Below are 25,825 nucleotides of genomic sequence, written 5' to 3' on the forward strand. Positions count from 1 at the left end.
TTTATATCCCATGGTTGGTTTTTCTTGGATTCTTTTTTGTTGCCGTTGGTTAGTTGAGGATATGTTTTTAAGTAGCTTTTTCATATGGGATGTATAGATTTTCTGAGTTCTTGCATGTCTGATAGTGTTTTTTGTCCTCATACTTGATTGATAGTTGGGCTGAATATAGAATTCTATAGTAAGAATATTTTTTTTCTCAGAACCCAAAGCTGTTGCTTCATGGCTTCTGGCATTTCTTGTTGCTCATGGGAAGTTTCTTTCTGGAAACGTGTTTTTTTCCCTCTATGGAACTCTTAGGAGTTTTCACTTGATCCATGCATTCTAAAGTTTCACCAAAGTCTGCCTTGAAAGTGTAAGTCTTTTTTTTTTTTTCCCCTTCATTTATCTAGCTTTGTTTCTTGTGTCTTTTACACATTATTTATTTTTTGAATAGATGATCTATGAACATAACTTCAACTTCAAAAGTTAAAAGATGGTATTCAATAGCTTTAGTAGCATTCCTCCTACCTTCATGCCGTCACTTCCCTTTTCCAATCCTGCCAGTTTCTTATGGATCTTTTAAGTGGGCCCTTTCTTTTTTCTTTGGTTTAGGGCAATTTTTATGTCCTGTTATTTAGTTCTTCTTCTGTTGCCTCTTTTGTTCTCTTCTTCAGGTATGCTTATTAAGAAATGTTGACCTTTTATGCACTATATTCCCTGTCTCTTAAATTCATTCTCAGAATTTTCAACTCCTTCCCATCTACATTCTGGACGATTTCTTTTATTTAATTTTCTAGATTACCAATTTGGTCTTCAGTTGGGGTTGCTATTCTTTTATTCAGCACGAACTGGATTCAGGAGTCTGCCTGAATTCAACAAGGCATTGTTTTAATAAAATAAATAAATTCCCTATTTATATTTAGGTTGTTTCTAACGTTTCACCATAATAAGCAGTTCTTCAGTGATTTTTTGGTTCTTTTTGCTATTTTTAGCTTTTCCTTCTTATTTTTCTTATAATCTGAGTGCTAGACCAAGACAATGGGAACATTTTCTGTTTTCACTCATAGAGAAATTATATTTTACTTATCAATGTATAGGGAATTATAATCAATATAATAACTTATTGAATTCTACTTTGTGTCTGATGCTGTGCTAGCTGCAAATTTGAGGCCCCTGTGTTTATAATATAGTTGGAAGGATTGAAACAAAATCTCTGGTTCACATTTTCCTAAATTTGTAAAAGCTGGTTATAATTCTTTAAAAATTTTCTTACCCAAACAGCTATCAAGAAGGGCACAACAGAGGTCAGTCAGGATAGGCAGATGCACTAGTATAAGGGATTGCTGAAAGGGGAAAGGGACCATTAGAAATGTCAGTTAGCAAAGACTAACACTTTTTTTTCCCTTGGCCGTGCCTTGGGGCTTGTGGGATCTTAGTTCCCTGACCAGGGATTGCACCCAGGCCCTCAGCAGTGAAAGTGCGGAGTCCTAACCACTGGACCACCAGGGAATTCCCTCTTTGTTCCTTTTCTGACATTCTAGTCTTAGCTGAGGAGATCATTTACTTGCTGGTAGTGGCTGCAAACATGTATTTAAAACTTTTGAGAGAATACAGTGCTCCACGGAGACTACTATAGTTATTTATATAAGCAGGATAATTCCCAATGTCTGGAGTGTACTTCAGACCCATGGTCCCCAAGACCCAAACCAATCAGAATCAAGTAAGTCAAAGAAAGACTCTATTAAATAAGTAACTTTCTTAAGACAACTGGCTTGTTTAGTGATCTTATGTAGCTGGGTCTCAATTTTCCCGGAAGTGTCAATCCAAGTCCAGTAAGTGGTGTTTGGCCATGTCATAGATAGCTCCTTGCTCAGTTAAAAGATAATCAAGGGTTATTCTGTTATCAAGAACAACCTGGCCAGAGAGTCTAGAGATTTTTGTTGGGCAGCTGTTGCTTTAGCAGTAGTTTCTGCAGTATCTTTAACAGTTAAGGAGAGGTTCTTGATCATAGCCTCATTTGCACTTACTCCTAGCCAAGGGAGAAGGGATCTGCCAAAGGAAGTGAATTTGAATCATGAATGCCTCCTGATAATTTAAAATTTAAGGTTTCTGTAGACCACACAGGCAGTTTTATTCTGGTTACCTTCCCTTGTGTCCCCTTCTTTGTAAAGAGCCTAAATACAGGTTTCCCTGTATTTAGGCTCTTTACAAAGGGGGGGTTAACCAGAGACAGGGAAATAGACCCCCAGATTTAGGGAGTATGACATGATAGAGGGGGACTGAGTATGTTCCAAGAAAGTGAGGCATTGGACATCAGGGAGAATTTTGTGACAGGCAGAACTATAGGATCACCAGAATCATGGCAAATTCAACAGTCATTTGGAAGTTGGATTGCAGTGGCCTGGGGTATGTAGACAATGGCATTTTATTTCCAGTCCAGAGCATGGTAAAAAGTGTACAAAAGAATCATAAATACCTTCATAGTGTAAGAATTAGGAAAAGGATGGTCAGAGAGGGAAGGAGGAATGGAAAGAAACTTTCCTGATCTGACATTTTAGGAGGAAGCAGTCTACATAGATGTTGGCTACTTCATTCCCTAGTCATTTTGATTTCGAAGCCGCCAGCATTTGCACAGGACAAGGTGTCAGGTGGAACCTTCTTCAGTTGTAAAATATGTACCCAAGGTTTGACACCTTATAATTTACAGTGGTGTCAGTGGTAAAGAGTTCTTAGTAGGGTCTTTTCCATGAGTCTCACTTTTGCAAAAGCATCAGAGTAAAACAATAACTGTCTGTAAATGACAAAAGACTTTAAAATGTCCATTGCTGAAGATCTGGTGAGAGTTCATTATTGACAAGGAAATTTGGTTATTTCTGTGACACAAAACATTTTAAGATTATAACTACAACTATAATCTTACGACTAATACTATTCTACCAGGGCATATCAGGTTTCTAGGAATTTCATACAATTTCTAGAACACTTATATTGATACAAAGTTTAGCATTACTTCTTACTTGGCAGTGCTTCCCATGTAATTTAACATATCAAGTAAGCCTAACTAGTTTAATATCTCTCTTTTTATGAGGAGAGAGAACAAATTTTTTTGAGATGATCCGGGGGCCCTCTGGAAAATCCCAAAGTCAGTTGGAGGTCAAAAAGACTTCATTTAGAATTCAATATTGGGAAGTTTGTCAAAATATCAAAAGGTTTTGAACACTTGACTAAAAAAGATCACAGATCATTATGAAACAATAATTAATTATCCATTTAATCAAAGTGACAATTAAGGATTTCAAAGGCAAATACAGAAGACTACATAGTTCTGAGAAAAACTTTAATATTGAGAAAACTAGGTTTTTTCAAGTAATCAAAGACCTGGTGATAAAGATAACACGAAGCACAGGAAATTATTTTGATAAAACACAAAATTGTTACTTTCTAGGCAGATTACTTAAAAACGGAAACCTTTCACAGTAGCTTATCAAGAGCAGAACATTAGTCCAATGAAGCTTTCTCTTTTTAGCAGATGAAAGAAAATTAAGTTTTAGTTTTAAATATAAGTACAGTATAGGTATTAAAGCTTATTTTTAAACTGTTACAATTCAATTTTTAGCCAGTTTGACCACACAAGATCCCTGTTCTCTCTCCCTCTTTGTCTGTCTCCCTCTCTCCTCAACTTTTTGTGTCCATAATTTGTCCCTTTTTCTTTTCTTTCCCATTCTGAAATAACCATCTATACTTTAGGACAACATTACCTTCTTTTAACCAAAATATATCTCCTTTTCTCATACATTTTCTTTTTGAAAGCACACATCCTACTTTCCTTGCATACAGAGATGTTTCCCTTATTATTTCTAGTCATTTTAATTACTTATATTAGAATTTTTAATCCTTAAAAACCTGATTTCCAGTGAAAATTAAGAAGTAAACAGTTGTGAACTGTTACTGGCAAATTTATGAATACATTTCGTAATTTCTTAATTAAGCATATTCCTCCTCATATTAAATTTTACAGTGTGACACAAAACATTTTTAATAAAAGACCCAAATATTTTTAGTTCCTCTGTGAAAGGAAGCCCAAAGTTGGTAAACCTGTGTTCAGTAGCTAATGTTTTAGCATTTTATCTTATTTGGAAATGGTCTAGATATTCAATGAATATCCATCATTTAACTTATCTCAGTATATCTTTAAGGTTTCAAGTAACCAAAGAGATTTTTATTTATTTATTTATTTTTATTAATTTTTATTGAAGTATAGTTGCTTTACAATGTGTTAGTTACCGAAAAGATTTTGGAAACTATTTTTAAGTACAGATACCATAAAGCACAATTATTGTTGAAGTTTATTTACAAACTTACATCTATTTATGTCACTTGTTCTTAACAAGTAAGTTTAGATTACTCATGAGAATTTCATGAGACATTAACAGCTAACTATCATCTTAAGTTACCTTTCTTGCTGACAAATTCTGTAACAGATAACATGAGCTTGACTTTTGGTACCTTTGTAGAGTAAGTTTTATATTTAATGTTGATAACTCTAAGGACTTGCCTGTTTTAATTAAACCAACAAACTTACACTGGCTTTTATTTACTAAAGATTTATTGTAGATCACATGAACTTGAAAAAAGTGGGTTTTTAAATTTCTGAACGCATACTTGATTTACATAGCACTTGTTTGTTTTTAAGCCAATTAAATAGAGCTTTTTACAAATTAATTTTAGCAATATCATCTGAAGGTAGGAAAATATCACCCATCTATAACATACACGCATGGACATTCATAAACATTCAGACTGCAAACAGATCTTGTAGCTTCCGTCCCAACATTTTAGCTATGAGATAGGTATGATAATGCAAAAATCAGTAGATTATAAAAGAACAGTTGGGTCCAAATTGTGTTTCTGGCAGATGGAATAAGTTAAGGTTACCTGCTCAGATGCTTAAATTTTTCACTAATATTTGTGGAGAAGACACTTAACGATTTTTCATTCGCCTAGTTTCCAGATAACATTTCACCCCCTTTTTTTCTTTCCTTCTGATAAGAACTACCTCCCTGAAGTTCGCATTTCAAAGACAGGGCCTTCAGTTTCTAGAGAAGACCAGGCAGAACATTTATATCTTGAAGGCACAGAGAAAGAATGAAAGTTCCTCCTAGAAGGACTTTTGTTTCCTAAGGCCAGAATGTTAATAATACCTATAAACCTTTTGAGGTGAATAGGGGAGGTTTTGGGATTGGTTAAAAAGGATAGGTAGGTTTTGAATTTCTTCTAGAGCTGCATTTATAAGATGAGGACAGTTATTTTTAATTTCTTGAAGAATTGAGTTGCAACCAAAATGACTTCAAAGGGCTGACCCTCCCATCTGACTGCATTATTTTCAGTTTGCTTCTTTATGTCAGGGAGAAGATCTTCAACTAAGATAGAAATCAAAAGATTCCTGTGTTCTAGATCTAGACCTATTTGTCTTTGGAGTAGTTTTCCCCACTCTGTGGACATAGTTTCCTTTCGTTTCAGCTTAGGGGAGAAGGCCTAAAAGAAAGTTCCTGTCAGGCTTTGAATATCAGCTTACAATTTGGCCAACTTCTGACCACAGAGCTACTTTAAAAAAATCCTTTCAAATGTCTTATCAGGTTTCAATTGGGACTAACAGTAAATATTCCTGGCAGTGTTGGACAACCCCTTGGACTCAAGAGGCATCTCCAAAGAGGATGCAAAATATACTACCTTTTCAAGAGCCTGAGTCACTCTCAAAGATACCCAGAAGAAAGAAAGAAAGACTTAGACAATTCTCAGGACAAAAAAGAGACACACAAGAAGGCAATAGGTGTCTCTAGGAGAGAACGGATTAATAACCAGTGGGTGTGGATTTGGAAAGGAAGGGACAACATGAAATTTTACCTTTCTCTCTCTGGCACTACAAGCGTATATTCAGGAGAGCTGACTCTGGTAAGATTCTCATCCTTTGCCAGGTTCTGACGATTTCCCCAGGATCCCATCTGCAGACTTCAGAGTGGGGGTTAAAGTAGAGAGTGTACCTTTGGTATCTACCAGAATTTGGCAAGGTTTTCCATTAATTTTAATTTTAGTTTCCCATTGGATGTTTAAAGGAATAACCAGAAAATCCCCCAGGATCTTGTCAACCCTGAGAGAGGCCCACATGGGGGCCCACCTTTGAGGGTAAATATGGGGGTGTCTGTAAGGCCACTAATGGGGAGACTTTTGTTTATGGTCTTGTAGTCTCTTCAGAGTGGAAAGATGATTCAGACAGAGGATTAGTAGAATGAGTGCTCAAGTAAAGTAGGATAGAGGGGAGTAGTAGGAGTCATGTAAGTCTTGTAGTCTTGTTTTAGGTACCTCTTGTGTCTTTAATTTTTCATTAGCATTTTACTATAAGTCTTTCAATGAAGCTGTTTTACTTATTTATTTTAAAATATTTATTCTTTTATGTATTTGTTTATTTGGCTGCGTCGGGTCTTAGTTGTGGCCTGCAGGATCTTTAGTTGCGGCACGCGGGATCTTTTAGTTGTGGCCTGCAAGCTCCTTAGTTGCGGCATGTGGGATCTAGTTCCCTGACCAGGGATTGAACCCGGGGCTTCCTGCATTGGGAGCATGGAGTCTTAGCCACTGGACCACCAGGGAAGTCCCCTCAATGAAGCTATTTTAGAATCTTGAAGCCCTTTGGAAGCTTCTGCATGTTAATTAAAATAGGTATCCCATTCTGTTCGTTTGCTTTGGAGTCCTTGCTTTCAACTGCACTTTTTAAATGATTGATCTTGTTTAGTTGGAATGTTCCCCTTAATGACCATTGTAATTCTAGGTTGTCTTAGTAAGATTTTGCCATTTTTGTAGATATCAACAGCTTCCAGGACCATAGTTCTTAGAATTAAAATAAGCAGTTGTATCAGAAGGTGATGTGCTCAATCCTTTGAAACTTGAGGATCCTATTTCTTTACCTATACTTTGGGTCTCTCGGAGCAAATTAATACCTAAGAGGGATGTGCTGCTTGGTTGGGGATTTTGTGATGTTTTACAGTGTATCTTGTTGCACAGAAATTTTCTTGAGGTTGGTGGGTGACCTAGTGTTAATCTAACCTGTTCCATGACCAACTTATTCTAGCATGGGTGTCTTAGAGCAGTGAGTACTCTTAACAACTTTTTTTTTTTTTTTTAATTTTTATTTTATTTTTTTATTTTTTTTATTTTTTTAAATGGAGAGGTATCTTTATTTATTTATTTTTGGATGTGTTGGGTCTTCGTTTCTGTGTGAGGGCTTTCTCTATTTGTGGCAAGCGGGGGCCACTCTTCATCGCGGTGCGCGGGCCTCTCACTATCGTGGCCTCTCTTGTTGCGGAGTGCAGGCTCAGTAGTTGTGGCTCACGGGCCTAGTTGCTCCACGGCATGTGGGATCCTCCCAGACCAGGGCTCGAACCCGTGTCCCCTGCATTAGCAGGCAGAGTCTCAACCACTGCGCCACCAGGGAAGCCCTCTTAACAACTTTTAAGTACCTGACCTGTATCCATCAGTGTTGTCACTTTGGCTTCTGAGATTCCCATTCACAGTAGATCTATTATTCCTTTACCTCATGTGCATAGTAACAGAAACCAACAGTAACCAAGGAAATGGAACTGTGGACACCAGCAGTAACCAAATAGATGGTATTGTGGACTTGCCAAGAGAAGGCCTTAGATGTTCCTAAGTGCAACTGTCGGTAGTTCCTAAAGTAGAATTTTGGACTGAACCAGTAGATCCCAACAAATGGGCGCTGTGGACTAACCAAGGGCTAGGGACTCGGGTTCCAGGTGGAACTGTCTGGCAGCTCAAGCTGACCCTCCAAGCCTTGGACTGGGAAGCCAATTAGATTGGGAGCTCAACACAAAGAGAAAAGAGCTCAGAACCAAGAGGAGCTTACCGATGGCTCTTGGAAAGACACAGAACTCAAAGGGTTCACAGTACCAATGCCTGTGTTTCTCATCCATGAAGTTATCAGAAGTCTCCTTTGGATCCCATCACTGCCACCAAACTTGTTTAAAAACAAAATTCAATTGCGTATATTTTAAAAATCTTATTGGATTTATTCAATGATTCATGAATTGGGCAGCATTCAGTCTTAACAGAAAGGAGCTCTAAGGAGCTGTACAAAATGAAAGACTTCTATAAGCAGAAGGGAGCAGGAACAAGGACGTTATATACTAGGCAAGTAAGCAGATTGGTTATGGCAAGGTCGCTTTCCTTTAGGGGATGGCAGGGGTCTCTCAGGCAGATTACCTAACTAGTGCTGATCAAGTGATTCCTGATTGACTAGTTTAAGATTCCATTTCTGGGTTGGGGGGGCAAAATTGTAATTAAGTCTCGGTTTGTTAGTGTGGGGCTTAGCATAAGTGCCTCTGTTTTGGGCCTTTTGTCTTATTTTTTACAAAACTTAGTTATTACCAAAGTGCTTAATGATAAATACAGTTAATGAAGTATCACTGTCTCTCACACTATGTAAAGACTTTACATAATTAACCAATACAAATTTTGTAGACCTTTAAATCCATATAAATATAAAGGTTTAAAATTTAGATGGGTAAGGATGGGCTTTTAAATAAAGCCATATTGCATTATGGGGGTCCTTATCTTTTTTGTACAAATGAAAGGAAAACACAACAGAGAAATTTGGTGCTTGTAAGAGAACAGGAGTTAGACATATTAAATTTTACATATGACCCTTGCTCCACACCAACTGACTAAGCTTTTGGGTCCAGTTTATTGAGGTTGTAAATTCAGTGCCTTTATCAGAAAGACATTTTCCAGTCACAAAGGCCTTTAAATAAACAAAGTACTTTTGGGTTCAAATGATTTAAATAAAGTTTATTCCTTCTTAAAGAACCACTTGAATTTTCCTTTCTCAGAGAGGGATTTTTACTTCTGATTCTCAATTAAAGATAAAGATATAAAGATATAAAGATACAACTGTGGTATAAGGAAACCTTGGAATTGGAAACTCTTATTTCAAATCTGGGCTGATACTCTCTAGCTGTGGTATTTTGGTAAAATATATCTGAATCTCAGTTTCTCCACCTGTAAAATTTATATGATGATAAATTACCATCTCATGTGGTTGCTATGAGGAATATAAAAGTCCCCACCAAAGTATTGGTTTATTTTTTCTCCAAAAATATAAGGGGGTTTCCACAGTAAATTTCCCTGAGGCTTAAATTAGCAAATAAAAAGGGTAGGTATTGAGTAAAAATTATAGTCACCTTGTAGTTTTGAAAATGAGGATTAACCATATTAGGTTCAGCAGGAAGATAGAATTTTTTTCCCCCATCTACAATTAATTGTTATAAGAAACTTTATTACATTAGGAAAGAAAAATAGATTCCATGATGGGCTGTTTTACTTTTAAGCCTTCAAAATAAAGAGAATACATGAAAGAGGAGAGTCTTATTTTTTTTTAATTAAAATTTTCTTCTTATAAATAGAACGTGTTTAAGAAAAAATAAACAAAGATAAGTACACACACACAAATTGTTAACTATGAGATGATGGATGTGTTAACTACCCTATTGTGATAATCAGTATATACACATAAATCATCACATTGTACACCTTAAATTTATATAATTCTCAAAGCTGGAAAAAAATAAAGATAAGCAAAAGGATTCAAATAATTCATAGATGAACACTGAATGGTGTAGTATATATTTTTATACATGTTTTTCTGAGCAAATATATGCTTTTCTCAAGAATGTGATCATATTCTACATGATTTTTGGTAACTTGTGTTTTCTGTTTAACGATATATAATGGATATTGTCTCAATTCATTAAATGTTCTTTTTCAGCAGTGGTTTTCTTTTCAAGAAAATCTATACCATTCCCATATACAAACCTTCCATCAATAATAGCATCAATTATATGCAGTTATTCTTGAGGGTTTGGGTTAAAAGTCTGTTTTCTGACCTTCTTTCCTCAGAAAGTCACTGTTCTACGTTTTAAATGACTTTCTCCATATAGATGTGCCATTATTTGTTTAACTAGTTTACTTTGTTGATTGATGCTTAGGTTGTAACTTCTTATTATTACAGGTAGCACTGTGATCAACAGATATTTAGTTAAAACTTTGTTTTTCTGAGAGAGGGAATTTCTTTTTTTTTAAAATTAATTAATCAATTTATTTTTGGCTGCATTGGGTCTTTGTTGCTATGCATGGGCTTTCTCTAGTTGTGAGAGCAGGGGCTACTCTTCATTGCAGTGTCCGGGCTTCTCATTGCGGTGGCTTCTGTTTGTTGCGGAGCACAGGCTCTAGGTGTGCAGGCTTCGGTAGTTGTGGCTCATAGGCTCAGTAGTTGTGGCACACGGGCTTAGTTGCTCTGTGGCATGTGGGATCTTCCCAGACCAGGGCTTGAACCCGTGTTCCCTGCATTGGCAGGAGGATTCTTAACCACTGCACCACCAGGGAAGTCCCTGAGAGAGGGAATTTCTAAAGTGAAAAATATAAAGTGAAAAGAGGAGAGAGTACATAAATCAAACTGTGCTCAACAATATTTGACTTTAAAGTGGTGATTATGATTAGGAACTTCAAAGTGAACTGGTGTTTCTTAGTGTTGCCTAGTATTACTATATTGATCTGCATAAAGTTGGTGTTTTAAGAACATAATTTAATTAAAAACTTAAAAATCTCAAAAAAAAAAAAAATCTCTTTCCAGATGTACTTAAAGGTAGTGATTGCAGTTAAGACTCTGTGCTTCCAGTGCAGGGGGCGCAGGTTCAATCCCTGGTCGGGGAACTAAGATCCCACATGTTGCAGGGTCAAAAAAAAAAAAAAAAAAAAAATCATGGAATCTTATATCTTGTTAAATTGCTTGCCTTAAAAGAAGTCCAGGGCTTCCCTGGTGGCGCAGTGGTTGGGAATCTGCCTGCCGATGCAGGGGACATGGGTTCGAGCCCTGGTCTGGGAGGATCCCACATGCCGCGGAGCGGCCGGGCCCGTGAGCCACAGCTGCTGAGCCTGCGCGTCTGGAGCCTGTGCTCCGCAACAAGAGAGGCCGCGATAGTGAGAGGCCTGCGCACCGCGATGAAGAGTGGTCCCCGCTCTCCGCAACTGAAGAAAGCCCTCGCACAGAAACGAAGACCCAACACAGCCAAAAATTAATTAATTAATTAATTAATTAAAAAAAAAAAAAAAAAAAGAAGAAGTCCAGAAACACTAAATACCTACCTCCCTTAAGATCACATAGTATGTTTCAGTTTCTAATATATTGGTGTCCTTTTCTAATTCCTACCCCAACATTCTTATCTGTAACAAGATGTCTAATATAAATGTAATGAGAACTGTTTGCCTATGGAGCATCCATGATGATTACTGAAGAGATTGATGAAGGCAAATTACTTATTGTCAGTTGTCAGGGTGCACTTTTCCATAAACTTTCTAAGATACTGATTGATTGATTGATAAGTTACTGTATTTTTCATCAGTAAAATATTTATTTAGGTCCATCATAGCAGAGGCTTTTAATTTATTTTTTGACAACCTAGTGGTTTTAGTATATTCACAGAGTTGTGTAATCATTATCAGTATCTAATTTTAGAACATTTCATCACCCCCAAAAGAAGCCCTTTACCCATTAGCGATATTCCCTATTTCCCCATTCTCCTAGCTCCTGGCAACCACTAATCTTCTTCTATCTCTACGGATTTGTCTAATCTGGACATTTCATATAATTGAAATCATACTATATGTGATTTATTTCTGACTTCTTTCACTCAGCATAATGTTTTCAAAGTTCATTCATGTTGTAGAATGTATGAGTACCTCACTCTTGTAAGTGGCCAAAGATTATCCCATTGTATGGATATACCATATTTTGTTTATGCATTCATCAGTTGATGGTTATTTGGGTTACTTCCACTTTTTGGCCATTGTAAATAATGCTGCTATGAACATTTATGTAGAAGTTTTTGTTTGACCATATGTTTTAAATTGTTGGGTCTATACCTAAGAGTGGAATTGCTAACAGTGGAACCTAAGGTTGTATGTTAACTCTATATTTAACCTTTTGAGGAACTACCAGACTTTTGCAAAGCCGCTGCACCATCTTACATTCCCAAATGCAACGTGTGAGGGTTCCAATTCCTTTGTTAACATTTGGTATTGTCTGTCTTTTCTATTTTAGCCATCCTAGTGAGTATGAAATGGTATCTCATTGTGGTTTTGATTTTTATTTCCCTAATAACTAATGATATTGAGCATCTTTTCATGTGCTTTTTGGCCATTTGTGTATAGTCTTTGGAGAAATGTCTGTTCAAATCCCTTTCCCATTTTTTTAATTGGGCTGTCTTTTTATTCTTTGTTGTTGTTGAGTTGTAAGAGTTCTTTATATATTCTGGATGCTAGGCCCTTATCTGATTTATGATTAGCAAATATTTTCTCTCATTTTGTGGATTGCCTTTTCACTTTCTTGATCGTATCCTTTGAAGCACAAAAGGTTTTAATTTTGATGATGTCCAATTTATGTCTTTTTTTCTTTTGTTGCTTGTACTAGGAAACTGCTGCTTGATCTAAGGTTGCAAAGATTTACTTTTTTGTTTTCTCCTAAGAGTTTTGTAGTTTTAGGTCTTATATTTAGGTCTGATAGTGTTTTTTTTTTTCCAATTAAAAAAAATTTTTTAAAGCAAAGGGACATGTGACAAAGTTCCATCCTTTAAGGATTTATAGTATATTGGGCTAAATTAAAAATATACAGTGAAAAAAGATAACATGCAATATCATTCACTCATTTATTTGACTCTTACTGAATAACCCTATGCAGGAATTAGGAGTGTAAGGATAGAAGACATAATTCCTTTTCTTACAATCTAGCGAGAGAATGAAATAAATTACAATACAGGGCTATAAATTCTGTTTTACAGGTGTGCACAGGATGCTGTGGGGGTAACCAGGAGGGACACTGAACTGAACTGACCTAGGACTGTGCAGGTGATTTGGAAAGCTTCCAAGAGCAGGGAAAGCCTATGAGAGCTGAGTTTTGAAGGATGAAGAGTGAGCCAGACAGAGAAGTGATTTTTAGTTTAGTAGGATGAGTGGTAAATACATAGTGTAGAGGTGAAAGAAATAATAAACTCAGAGATCTGGAGGTGTTTGGGCAAGATAAATTCTAAACGTGTATAAAAACTTTTTTTAATAGCTTGGGAAGAACTGGAAAGGATTAGGGTCTGAAAAGAGAAGTATGTAAAAATGGGGAGTGAGTTGTGAGGAATAAAGGAGATGATGCTTTTATACTATCAAAAATGTATGTGTTAATCCTATTACCATTAATTTTTTAACATGAAATTTTGGTGATCATTGGCTATTTAGTATTTCTTTATTTCTGGAGTGTCATTAAGTCCTTAACAAATTGTTCTGAACTCCTTAATTAAATACACACTGCATGTTATAAATAAGGAAATAGTAATTATTGAGCTGTAAACAAATATTTAAAATTGACTGGTTTTTAAAAATAATTATAAAAGTTATACAATCTGCAGAAGTAATTAGATAATAAAGAAAGAAATAAGGGAGGACGTAAGAAACACTCAAAATCCCACCATCTAGAGATAATTACTTAATATTTTGGTGCATTTCCTTCCTGACATCTTTTCATCCATTTGTGGTCTGTATACAAACAAACATACTCACCTTTAAAAAAAAAATTACAGAAGTAGGCTCATCCTCCATATGTGGTTTTAATCTCTTCTTTTTAAATATCTAAATGCTATATGTTGGTATCTTTCTGTTAGTAACAGATTTATATAATCATTTTGAACTGCGTTATGGTATTCCATTGTCTGTATTTTTCTATTATTAATAAACATTTATGTTGTTTCTAGGTTTTTATTTTTGTTTTACTGTAGCAAATAATGTTTATTATGTTTGCCCACTTGTCTGATTATCCCTTTAGAATAAATTCTTAGAAGCAGAATTGTTGGATCACAGGGTATGCCCGTTTAGAATTTAGGAACATATTGCCACACTCTTTCTCCAAGTAGGTTGACTTTACTTACACGTCTATCAAAAGGGCACGGTGCTGCTTCTTTCTCCTTACTCTTGCCCACATTAGCTTTTTTCTGCTTATCTAAGCTGACAGGCAGATGATATTTTGCTTTCATTTATATTATTATTATTTTATTACCAGGGAGGTTGAATGTCTTCATTGTGTATTGGTTCTTTGTATTCATCTTTTGGTTATTTTGCATTTACCTCCTTTGTCCTTTTTTTCAACAGGCAGTGTTGTATGGTGATTACGATTGAGCTTTGAAGTTTTATCTGAATTCATAATCCCAGTGATACCATTAGCTGTGTGACTTGGGCAAATTAACTCTATGTCTTAGTTTCCTCATATGTAAAATGGGGAGAATAGTGGTCCTTACTTACCTCATAGGGTTGTTGTGAGGATTGCATGACATGTGAAGGGCCTGACAGATAACAAGCACTGCTACTAATCTTTTCACACTTGTGTATTTTTGTAGGATAGGTATAGGGTAGGAGTGTTTAAAATTAGATATCACCAAATTGCTGTCCTAAAAAGTTGCTCCTTTTGCACTAAAAACTGCATAACTCTTTTTAGTATCATATCAGTATTATGATTGTGTCCAAGCTCTCTTTTTCAATGATCTGTTTCTGTATTTGTCTGTATTCTGAAGAAATCAAAAGATTTGTGTATAAAAGTGTATGTATTTCCAACTTTCTATTGTAAAAAAATTCAAACATACAGAAAAGCTTAAAGACTTGGTTCTATGATCACCTGTATATCCACTGTCTACATAGGAGTTAGCAAAATTTCTTCCGTAAAGGGCCAGATATTTTCTGTACTTATGTAAAGGGCCAGTAAATATTTTAGGCTTTGGAGGCCATATGGTCTCTGTTACAACTATTAATTCTGGAGTTGTAGAGGGAAAGCAGCTGTAGACAACAGGTTAATGAAAGGGCATGGCAGTGTTCTAGTAAAAGTTTATTTACAAAAACAGGCTCAGCTGGATTTGGCTTGGGGTGTAGTTTGCCATTCTCAGGTCCAGATTAAATAGTTAACAGATTGCTATATTTGCTTTGTCTGTAAATATGTTTGCACATACGTGTATATATTTTCTGAGACACTTGAAACTAAGTTGCAATCATCATGGCACTATAGCCTTTAATATTTCAGCATGCCTCTCCTAAAAATAAACACATTCTCCTGCATAACCATAATACCATTATTACAGGTAAGAACATTGTAATTTTGTTCTTTTAATAGAATGAAGATTATATAATGTAGCACAAAAAGTATGAAAATCCTTAGCTTTGCTCCTCAGCCATTGTAACCTATTAAACTGTCCTTGTCCCCATCCCTCTTTCCCTATCTTTTTCTTTTTTCTTTTTTTATGAATTTATTTATTTATTTATGTTTGGCTGCATTGGGTTTTCGTTGCTGCGCGCGGGCTTTCTCTAGTTGCGGCGAGCAGGGGCTACTCTTTGTTGCGGTGGGCGGCCTTCTCATTGCAGTGGCTTCTCTTGTTGCAGAGCACGGGCTGCAGGTGCGTGGGCTTCAGTAGTTGTGGCTCGCGGGCTCTAGAGCGTAGGCTTAGTAGTTGTGGCACACGGGCTTAGTTGCTCCGTGGCATGTGGGATCTTCCCAGACCAGGGCTCGAACCTGTGTCCCCTGCATTGGCAGGCGGATTCTTAACCACTGCGTCACCAGGGAAGCCCTATCTTTTTCTTGATGTATTTCTTTAGGTAGGAATCTGTATTGGGCAATGCAATTTGCTGGTTTATTTTACCCAGTTACACAATCAAATGAAAGGAATGTTTTGACTTGTTTTCATGTGTTTGGTTTGTAGTTTTAAAGATCTTGGTTTTGTTTCTGTATTTAATGTGGTTTGAAAGAGAGAACTGTGTGTAATTTATAATCAGAAGAAGAGATTTCATTGTTACACATAGTCTCTGTAATTCCCATATGGTTGTTTGTACTTGTTTACATAGTAGAAGAAACTGAAGGAAGGTGAAACCAATGATGTGCTTTGAAAAAGTGGCCAACTTTTGAGTTTTCATGCTAAAAGAAGGAGGGAAAGTAATATAAATATTCGTACTATTTTCCAATTTAACTTTATTATGCTTTTACTTGATGAAAATTTATAACACTTCAGATAAAGCTGTTCCACTCTGTGAAAAGTTGTGCTGCAAATTTATCCAGGGTACTTGCCCTATTTTTCTCTACTCTTCAATCCCCTACCCAAATTGAGCACTCTGCATTGTGCCTCTTCCCATATCATCTCTTTGGCTATGGATGCAGAGTGCCTTCTTAATTTATCCTTTTAAAAACACCAGTTTCTCCCTGGTTAGAAGGAAAGAATTTAGTATGTTGGTACAACTGTGGTACTGTGGGCTACAATTAGAAATAATGTGCTGCAAGATGAGATAAGTCTATTTTTCTTAGATTAATGACATCGCTATTAGTGGGAGGCAGGTTGCTTATTAGGAACAGACTCAAGATTATTGTTACATTTCTGTGTTCTACACAGAGGAAGCAAAATGTATAAAATTAGGATATCGATAGAAAGCCCAGAGATAAACCCACGCACATATGGTCACCTTATCTTTGATAAAGGAGGCAAGAATATACAACGGAGAAAAGACAGCTTCTTCAGTAAGGGGTGCTGGGAAAACTGGACAGCTACATGTAAAAAGAATGAAATTAGAACACACCCTAACACCATACACAAAAATAAACTCAAAATGGATTAAAGACCTAAATGTAAGGCCAGACACTATAAAACTCATAGAGGAAAACATAGGAAGAACACTATGACATAAATCACAGCAAGATCCTTTTTGACCCACCTCCTAGAGAAATGGAAATAAAAACAAAAATAAACAAATAGGACCTAATGAAACTTAAAAGCTTTTGCACAGCAAAGGAAACCATAAAAAAGACAAAAAGACAACCCTCAGGATGGGAGAAAATATTTGCAAACGAAGCAACTGACAAAGGATTAATCTCTAAAATACACAAGCAGCTCATGCCACTTAACATCTAAAAAACAAACAACTCTATCCAAAAAATGGACAGAAGACCTAAATAGACATTTCTCCAAAGAAGATACACAGATTGCCAACAAACACATGAAAGGATGCTCAACATCACTAATCATTAGAGAAATGCAAATCAAAACTACAATGAGGTATCACCTCATACAGGTCAGAATGGCCATCATCAGAAAATCTACAGACAATAAATGCTGGAGAGGGTGTGGAGAAAAGGGAACCCTCTTGCACTGTTGGTGGGAATGTAAATTGATAGAGCCACTATGGAGAACAGTATGGAGGTTCCTTAAGAAGCTAAAAATAGAATTACTGTATGATCCAGCAATCCCACTACTGGGCATATACTCAGCGAAAACCATAATTCAAAAAGACGCATGCACCCCAATGTTCATTGCAGCACTATTTACAATAGCCAGGACATGGAAACAACCTAAGTGTCCATCGACAGATGAATGGATGAAGAAGATGTGGCACATATATACAATGGAATATTACTCCGCCATAAAAAGAAACGAAATTGAGTTATTTGTAGTGAGGTGGATGAACCTAGAGTCTGTCATACAGAGTGAAGTAAGTCAGAAAGAGAAAAACAAATACCGTATGCTAACATATATATAGAATCTAAAAAAAAAAAATGGTTCTGAAGAACCTAGGGACAGGACAGGAATAAAGATGCAGATGTAGAGAATGGACTTGAGGACGTGGGGAGGGGGAAGGGTAAACTGGGACAAAGTGAGAGAATGGCATGGACATATATACACCACCAAATGTAAAACAGCTAGTTAGTGGGAAGCAGCCGCATAGCACAGGGAGATCAGCTCGGTGCTTTGTGACCACCTAGAGGGGTGGGATAGGGAGGGTGGGAGGGAGGGAGATGCAAGAGGGAAGAGATATGGGAACATATGTATATGTATAACTGATTCACTTTGTTATAAAGCAGAAACTAACACACCATTGTAAAGCAATTATACTCCAATAAAGATGTTTAAAGGGATTTATAGGGCTTCCCTGGTGGCGCAGTGGTTAAGAATCCGCCTGCCAATGCAGGGGACACAGGTTTGAGCCCTGGTCTGGGAAGGTTCCACATGCCGCGGAGCAACTAAGCCCGAGCGCCACAACTACTGAGCCTGCGCTTTAGAGCCCATGAGCCCAGAGCTCATGTTCTGCAGCAAGAGAAGCCACTGCAATGAGAAGCCTGCGCACTGCAATGAAGAGTAGCCCCTACTCACCACAACTAGAGAAAGCCCGTGCACAGCAACAAAGACCCAACACAGCCAAAAATAAATAAATAAAATAAATAAATTTTAAAAAAAGGATTTACAGTAGTTTTTCTGGAAAATGAAATAACAATTTTCTTTATCTTTTTTTATACATACCTTTTTGTATGTTATACACTTAACACCTATTACTTTTTTAAAGAATTGTGACAACATATGTACACATAAAATTTACCATTTTAATAATTTTTAAGTGAACTGTTCAGCGACATCGAATACATTAATGTTTTTGTGCCACCATCACCACCATCTATTCACAAAATCCTTTTCATTTTGTAAAACTGAAACCCTGTACCTATTAAAGAATAACTTCCCATTTTTCCCCTTCTCCCAGCCCTTGGCAACCACCATCCTACTTTTTATCTCTATGAATTTGATGACTCTGGTACCGCATATAAGAAGAATCATCAGTATTTGTCCCTTTGGGACTTCTTTATTTTATCTAGCATAATGTCGTCAAGGTTAAGCCATGCTTTAGTATGTGCAGGCATTTTCTTCTTTTTCAAGGCTGAATACTATTCCGTTGTATGTATATAGCACATTTTGTTTATCCATTCATCCATCGATGGACACTTGGGTGGCTTCCACCTTTTGGCTGTTATGAATAAGGCTGCTGTGAACATGGGTGTACAGATATTTCTTTGAGAATCCCTGCTTTTAACTCTTGGCTATATACCCAGAAGTGGAATTGCTGAATAATGTAGTAATTCTATTATTAATCTTTTGAAGAACTGCCATAGTGTTTTCTATAGCAACTGCACCATTTTACATTCTCACCAACAGTACATAGGGGTCCCAATTTTTCCACAGCCTTGCCAATGCTTGTTGTTTTTTTCCTTAAAAAAATTTTTTTTTGATAGTAGCCATCCTAATTGGTATGTGGTAGTATCCATTGTGTTGAATTTTTTTGAAGGTTTAAAAATGTTTTAGTGAGTTGTGTAATCATATGACAGCAAGTTTTAATAAATGGAAATGGAATCACTCAATTTTGCTACTCTAACACCAATATTATTTGAATGTTATTTGGATATATGTTCTTTAGTCTTTTTAGGGCCTTTTTTTGTTTTTAAATCTAAAAATTTTTTCTTTTGGTTTTGTATTGTAAGCATTTCTCATTTTTAAACATGTTTTGTACAACAATCATTTGAATTTGAATTTTCCAAGGAAATGTTGCAAATGCTGAAGAATATATATAACATGATTGAATACTTAAGAACAGTTTTTAATTGTTTACTTTTTACCTATAGATAAGTGCTTGGTTTGTGTGATTTTTTTTTTTTAAAGTATCCGCAACATTTTTTTTTTAAGTACATATTTTTTTAAAAATTAATTAATTAATTAATTTATTTTTGGCTGTGTTGGGTCTCCGCTTCTGTGTGAGGGCTTTCTCTAGTTGTGGCAAGTGGGGGCCACTCTTCATCGCGGTGCGCAGGCCTCTCACTATCGCAGCCTCTCTTGTTGCGGAGCACAGGCTCCAGGCGTGCAGGCTCAGTAGTTGTGGCTCACGGGCCCAGTTGCTCCGCGGCATGTGGGATCTTCCCAGACCAGGGCTCGAACCCGTGTCCCCTGCAGGCGGATTCTCAACCACTGCGCCACCAGGGAAGCCCCGGTTTGTGTGATTTTAATTCCATAGTCTGGATGATATAGTGATTAAGTATGGTCTAGAAGTAGACAGTCTGGGTTTGAATCGCAGGTCTGCCACTTTTGTGCGTTTAGGCAAGTTTTTTTTTTTTTCCCCCCTTTTAAATTAATTAATTAATTATATAGGTTGCACCGGGTCTTAGTTGCAGCATGCGGGATCTTTGTTGCAGCATGCGGGATCTTTTAGTTGTGGCATGTGAACTTCTTAGTTGCGGCGTGCAACTAGTTCCCTGACCAGGGATCGAACCCGGGCCCCCTGCTTTGGGAACGTGGAGTCTTACCCACTGGGCCACTAGGGGAGTCCCTAGGCAAGTTTCTTAAGCTCCCTGTGTCTCAATTTTTCGTCTGTAAAGTGGGGATAATAACAGAACTTATCTCAGAGTTGTAAAGACCAAGTGAGCTAGTACTTGTAGAGCTTTAGAACTGTGCCTGGCACATCATACATACAAGATAAGCCTTTGCTCCATTATTGTTTTATTAGGTGGGATCTTATCTCTGGTTTTTAAAAATATATGCAATATGCAGGTAGTTACTGTGTCTCAGGTCCTTAGCTTAAAATGTCACAAGCACTACGTTAGAGGAGGGTGTAGTCTATAAGGTTGTTTTGGGGATTAAGATACACCCGAGGCAGAGAGTACTGGGCAAACTGCTAAATTAGTAACATGATACAACCATCTCTTGGAGACTGTGACTTGCTGGCTGCCATTTAGCCCTGTCAGCTACTCTAGGCTCTTTTGACCAGCTCAGCCTTTTGCTTTGCTTCTTTGGGTTTCCTCCCCAGATTTCTTGGCTTGGCACTCTATATTCCCTGTGTTTCTTAGTTAACAAATTTATTAAATTGTTAATTTATGTCAAATGCACTGATTTAAATTTTTGCAAAATATAACATTCTGTGATTATTATTATTTTAAAAATAAGTTTATTTATTTTTGGCTGTGTTGGGTCTTCATAGCTGAGCACAGGCTTTCTCTAGTTGTGGTGAGCGGGGGCTACTCTTCGTTGTGGTGCGTGGGTTTCTCATTGCGGTGGCTTCTCTTTGTTGCAGAGCACGGGCTCTAGGTGTGAGGGCTTCAGTAGTTGTGGTGCGTGGGCTCAGTAGTTGTGGCTCACAGGCTCTAGAGTGCAGGCTCCGTAGTTGTGGCGCATGGGCATGTGGGATCTTCCCAGACCAGGGCTCGAACCCGAGTCCCCTGCATTGACAGGCGGATTCTTAACCACTGTGCCACCAGGAAAGTCCACATTCTGTGATTATTAATACCATATTTCATCTGATAGGATAAATCTGAGAGATGGTAAAGTCCTCATTGAACAACTCTCGTTATACCAGAGATTAAGTGACCTGCCTGATGTCACAGAGCAATTGAGAACTTTAGCTGGAACTTGAATTCAAGCCACCTGACTTCAAGGCAATGTTTCTTGACATATCATCACGTTTTAAGACAGTGCTTCGTTCTTTCTTTTCTAATTGTTTGATGGTATTTTTAATGATTTCTCGATATTACATAAAGATAGCATGCCTCCCTCTTTTAAATTTAATAGCTAGTAAAATTTATCTGACTCCTTTTCTCATATACTAGCTGCATTTTGTAGTCTTTAAGCCCAACATCAGCAAAGAATGAAATGAAATCTGAGATCTAAATGTTTTACCTGATTAAATTCTTTTTTTTTTTTGCTATATAGTGTAATTTATTTGTATCTCATTCCTTTTTTTTTTGACATCTTTATTGGAGTATAATTGCTTTACAATGGTGTGTTAGTTTCTGCTTTATAACAAAGTGAATCAGCTATACACCTGATTAAATTCTTAATTTTTTTTTTTTTTGCCGCACTGTGGGGCATGCGGGATCTTAGTTCCCTGACCAGGGATTGAACCCTTGCCCCCCTACATTGGGAGCGCAGAGTTTTAACCACTGGACTGCCAGGGAAGTCCCTAAATTCTTAATTTTTTTACATGAATGTTTTCTGAAAAGCATTTCATGTTTCATGCTTATATTTATTTTATATGATTCGAACAAGGTAGATTTCCCTTATACTGCTTAGCATATGTAATATCTGGCTCATTTCAACATTGCTGTCAGACTTAAATTAAATCTTGGCATTAGAATATCTTTACAGTTCTACTTTTCCCTTTCCCCTCTGCATGTCTGTTTCTAATTGTTTTTCTCCTATATTCCCAGCAGTCTCCCGTCCTAAGAAAGAATGTACCTTGAGCTGTAGAGTCTATCACACTTCATTAAGTGAAGTATATTTTTCTACTTAATTTCTTATATATTCCGTATACATGTATTGGCTCTCTCACATGATTTTAAAAATTTAATTGTCATTAGCATTTTTGATAGTGTAAATCACCTATATTGGTGAGAATATAAATTAGTTAAGGCTCAACTTTTGTTTTTTTCATGTAATTAGCTGCATAATGTATAATGAACTCTGAATGATATCAGTATATTGTTGATTTACTCATTGTCAAATCCAAAATCTGATATCCTTGGTAGATATGTAGACTTGTGATAGGCGTTTGGCATTTTATGTTTTGGGCAGTGTAACTTTAAATCTACATAAACTTCTCTGCCTTTTGCCTCTGCTGTGTTCATAGATTCCAGGAGGGCTTCGTGTATGGACCTCAAGCGTTGGAGGTAGCAGACTTTTCAGCAGAAGGTAAAGCAGAGTGTTGCCTTCTGGTGTCATTGTGTGTGTGTGCTGGAGTGGGTATGTGACAGGCGAGAGGTTTTCACAAATGTCATCACAAAATAATTTATAATGGTGCATTTCACAAAACGTAAAGCCAAGCTAATACTTGAATAATTTTATTCAGTATTACTAAAATCCATAAAAAATAGAAAACTTTTAATAGAACTAAGGACTAAATTTCAGTTTCTCTGCTGTTAACTAAACAGTAGGAGTAAAAGGAAAAGAGCATTAGCATAATGTGTAGTATATGCTATCTAACTTTCTCAGACCTAATTTCACTATGACTTCTTCCTCGGAAGTTATCCAAGTCATTATTCATGTTGTATTCTTCCTTGCTGCTCCTTTTACTGAAAGATTGCTTCACAATAAATAGGCAGCCTAGTCCATGACTCATGACTGGAGGACAGACCCATGTGCCAAAAATCTTAGTTTCCAATATGCTAATTACCTCTCTCTGCAGAACTAGTTAATATGCTCTTCTCTCAATTTAGTTCTTGTTTCAGTAGAGAAACAGATCCCACACATTTGTCAAGTATGTTTTTATAGAGACTTTCTTAATGAGTTATTTTTCAGAAAATAATATGACATAACTTTCCTGCGTAATACTTCGATTTTAAAAAAAAAATACAAATATTTTGCCATTTAGGTGCCAGATATTACAGATATTAGTTTCTTTGAATTTATGAAACCGTTTATGAACTTTCTTCAGATGATACTTGAGTAGGGTTTTTTTTTTTTTTTTTTTTTAAGACCTATAGCAGCTAACAGTGTTGTATTCTTAAAATTAATAATGTGGCTAGTTTTCAGGTAGATTCTGAATGGGAATTAGAGGAATGGTTTTCTTATGTCTTCTGGAAATTATATTTGTATTGATATCAAGTGGCTGCATATTATACTGTATATTAAGGATATACACCTTATGTGACGTTAGGGGAGTATATATTTATTAAGTTTCTACTCTGTGCCCTACAAAGGATCACTCCATTTTACAATCAACCCAGTTTCACTATTTCTTTCACTTTCCTTTTATTCAGAGAAGCTGCTTTTCTTAACTAGAAGAGTTTCAGGCTTTTTATTGAGTTAGCTGCAATTTTACCTCCTATGCCCTTTCTCCTTTCTCCCTTTTTTTTTTTTTTTTTTTTTTTAATTTTTGGCCACGCTACGCGGCATGTGGGATCTTAGTTCCCCAAGCAGGGATCGAACCTGCGCCCCCCTGCATTGGAAGCACGGCGTCTTAACCACCGGACCGCCAGGGAAGTCCCTCTTTTGGTCTTTTAACTGGCCAGTTGGAGGATATTTTCTATTTACCAACAATAGATTGGAAGTAATTTCTTTCTTTCTTTCTTTAATTAATTAATTAATTAATTTTGGCTGCGTTGGGTCTTTGTTGCTGCGCGCGGGCTTTCTCTAGTTGCGGCGAGCGGGGCCTACTCTTCGTTGAGGTGTGCAGGCTTCTCATTGTGGTGGCTTCTCTTGTTGCAGAGCACAGGCTCTAGGCGCGCGGGCTTCAGAAGTTGTGGCTCGCGGGCTTAGTTGCACCGCGACATGTGGGCTCTTCCCGGACCAGGGCTTGAACCCATGTCCCCTGCATTGGCAGGCGGATTCTTAACCACTGCACCGCCAGGGAAGTCCCTAGAGCAGCTTTAGGTTTACAGAAAAATTGAGTGGAAAGTACAGAGAGTTCCTATATACGCTTTTACTGCCTCAACCCCATCCTCCCCACCCCCATCTCCCTATGATTAACATCTTGCTTTAGTGGTATGTTTGCTACAGTTGATGAGCCATTATTATTGATTGTTATTAATTAAATCCATAGTTTACCTTAAGGGTCACTCTTTGTGTTGTATATTCTGTGGGTTTGACAAATGCATAATCACATGTATCCACCATTACAGTATCATACAGCATAATTTTACTGCTCTAAACATACCCCCTGTTGCAGGAGAATGGGGCACAAGAGGTTGGTCATGTCACAGGTCTTGGGCGAGTTCCTGGGACGGGCAGCCAAGTGAGGGTTCTTGGCTTCGCGCAGGGCAAAATTCAAGAGCAAGCCATAGTAAAGTGAAAGCAAGTTTATTTAGAGAGATACACATTCCATTGGCACTATGCAGATGTCTCCAAAGGCAAGAGTGGCCCTGTGCTGTGGGGTGGTTAGTTTTTATGGGCTGGGTAATTTCATAGGCTAACAAGTGGGAAGAATATTCTAACTATCTTGGAGAAGGGGTGGGGATTTCTAGGAATTGGGCCACTGCCCACTTTTTGGCTTTTTAGGGTCAGCCTTGGAACTGTCATGGCACCTGTGGGTGTATTACAGTGAGCGTATAATGAGGCTCAAGATCTACTGGAAGTAGAATCTTCCTCCATCTTGGGCCTAGTTGGTTCTAACCAGTATTTGTCATATCCTCAACAGCTGTGTCATTCTTTTAATGGTTCTGCCCTGCTCCCTTCCCTCCTGTCTCACCTGTGCTCCATCCATTTATCCCTGCCTCCTTTCCTTTGAGCCCCTGGCAAGCACGGATCTTTTTTTGTCTATATAGTTTTCCCTTTCCAGAATGTCATAGTTGTAATCATACAGTATGTAACCTTTTCAGTTTAGCTTTTTTCACTTAGTAATAAGCATTAAGCTTCCTCCATGCCTTTTCATGGCTTGATAGCTCATTTCTTTTTAGTGTTGAATTACATCGCACCATCTGGATATGCCACAGTTAATCTATTCATTCACCTACTGAAAGATATCTTGGCTGCCTCTAAGTTTTGGCAGTTATGAATAAAATTGCTATAAACATTTGTGTGCAGATTTTTGTGGGGACTGAAGTTTTCAGTTCATTTTGGTAAATATCAAGGAGTGCAATTGCTGGATCGTATGATAAGAGTATGTTTAGTTTTGTAAGAAACTGCCAAACTCTTTTCCAATGTGATTATACCGTATCAACTTGAGTGTCAGTTTGTCAGTGTCCACAAAATAACTGGCTTGGATTTTGATTGGGATTATGTTGAATCTATACATCAAATTGAGAAGAATTTACATCTTGACAATATTAGGTTTTCTTAGTCACGTACATGGAATATCTCTCCCTTTATTTAGATATTTTTTGATTTTTCAGTTTTATAGTTTTCCTTGTTTAGATCTTATACATGTTTTGTTAGGTTTATACCTAAGTAATTCATTTTTTTGGGTTCTGTTGTTAATG

General features: G+C 37.1%; 1 protein-coding gene across 3 annotated transcripts in view; it reads left to right on the plus strand.

Moving 5' to 3' along the window:
• The window catches only part of CDK19 (cyclin dependent kinase 19), a 184,934-nt gene that overhangs the window by 9,665 nt on the left and 149,444 nt on the right, over positions 1–25,825 (plus strand). The window contains exon 2 of one of the 3 annotated variants that reach the window (XM_068551276.1): positions 22,540–22,601. The exons of the other annotated variants lie outside the window; for them this stretch is intronic. The gene's annotated coding sequence lies outside the window, so the exon portion shown is untranslated. The remainder of the gene's footprint in view (positions 1–22,539; positions 22,602–25,825) is intronic. 3 annotated transcript variants of the gene reach the window in all.

The sequence above is a fragment of the Eschrichtius robustus genome, chromosome 9 (genome assembly GCF_028021215.1).
Source record: "Eschrichtius robustus isolate mEscRob2 chromosome 9, mEscRob2.pri, whole genome shotgun sequence".
NCBI lineage: Eukaryota > Metazoa > Chordata > Mammalia > Artiodactyla > Eschrichtiidae > Eschrichtius > Eschrichtius robustus.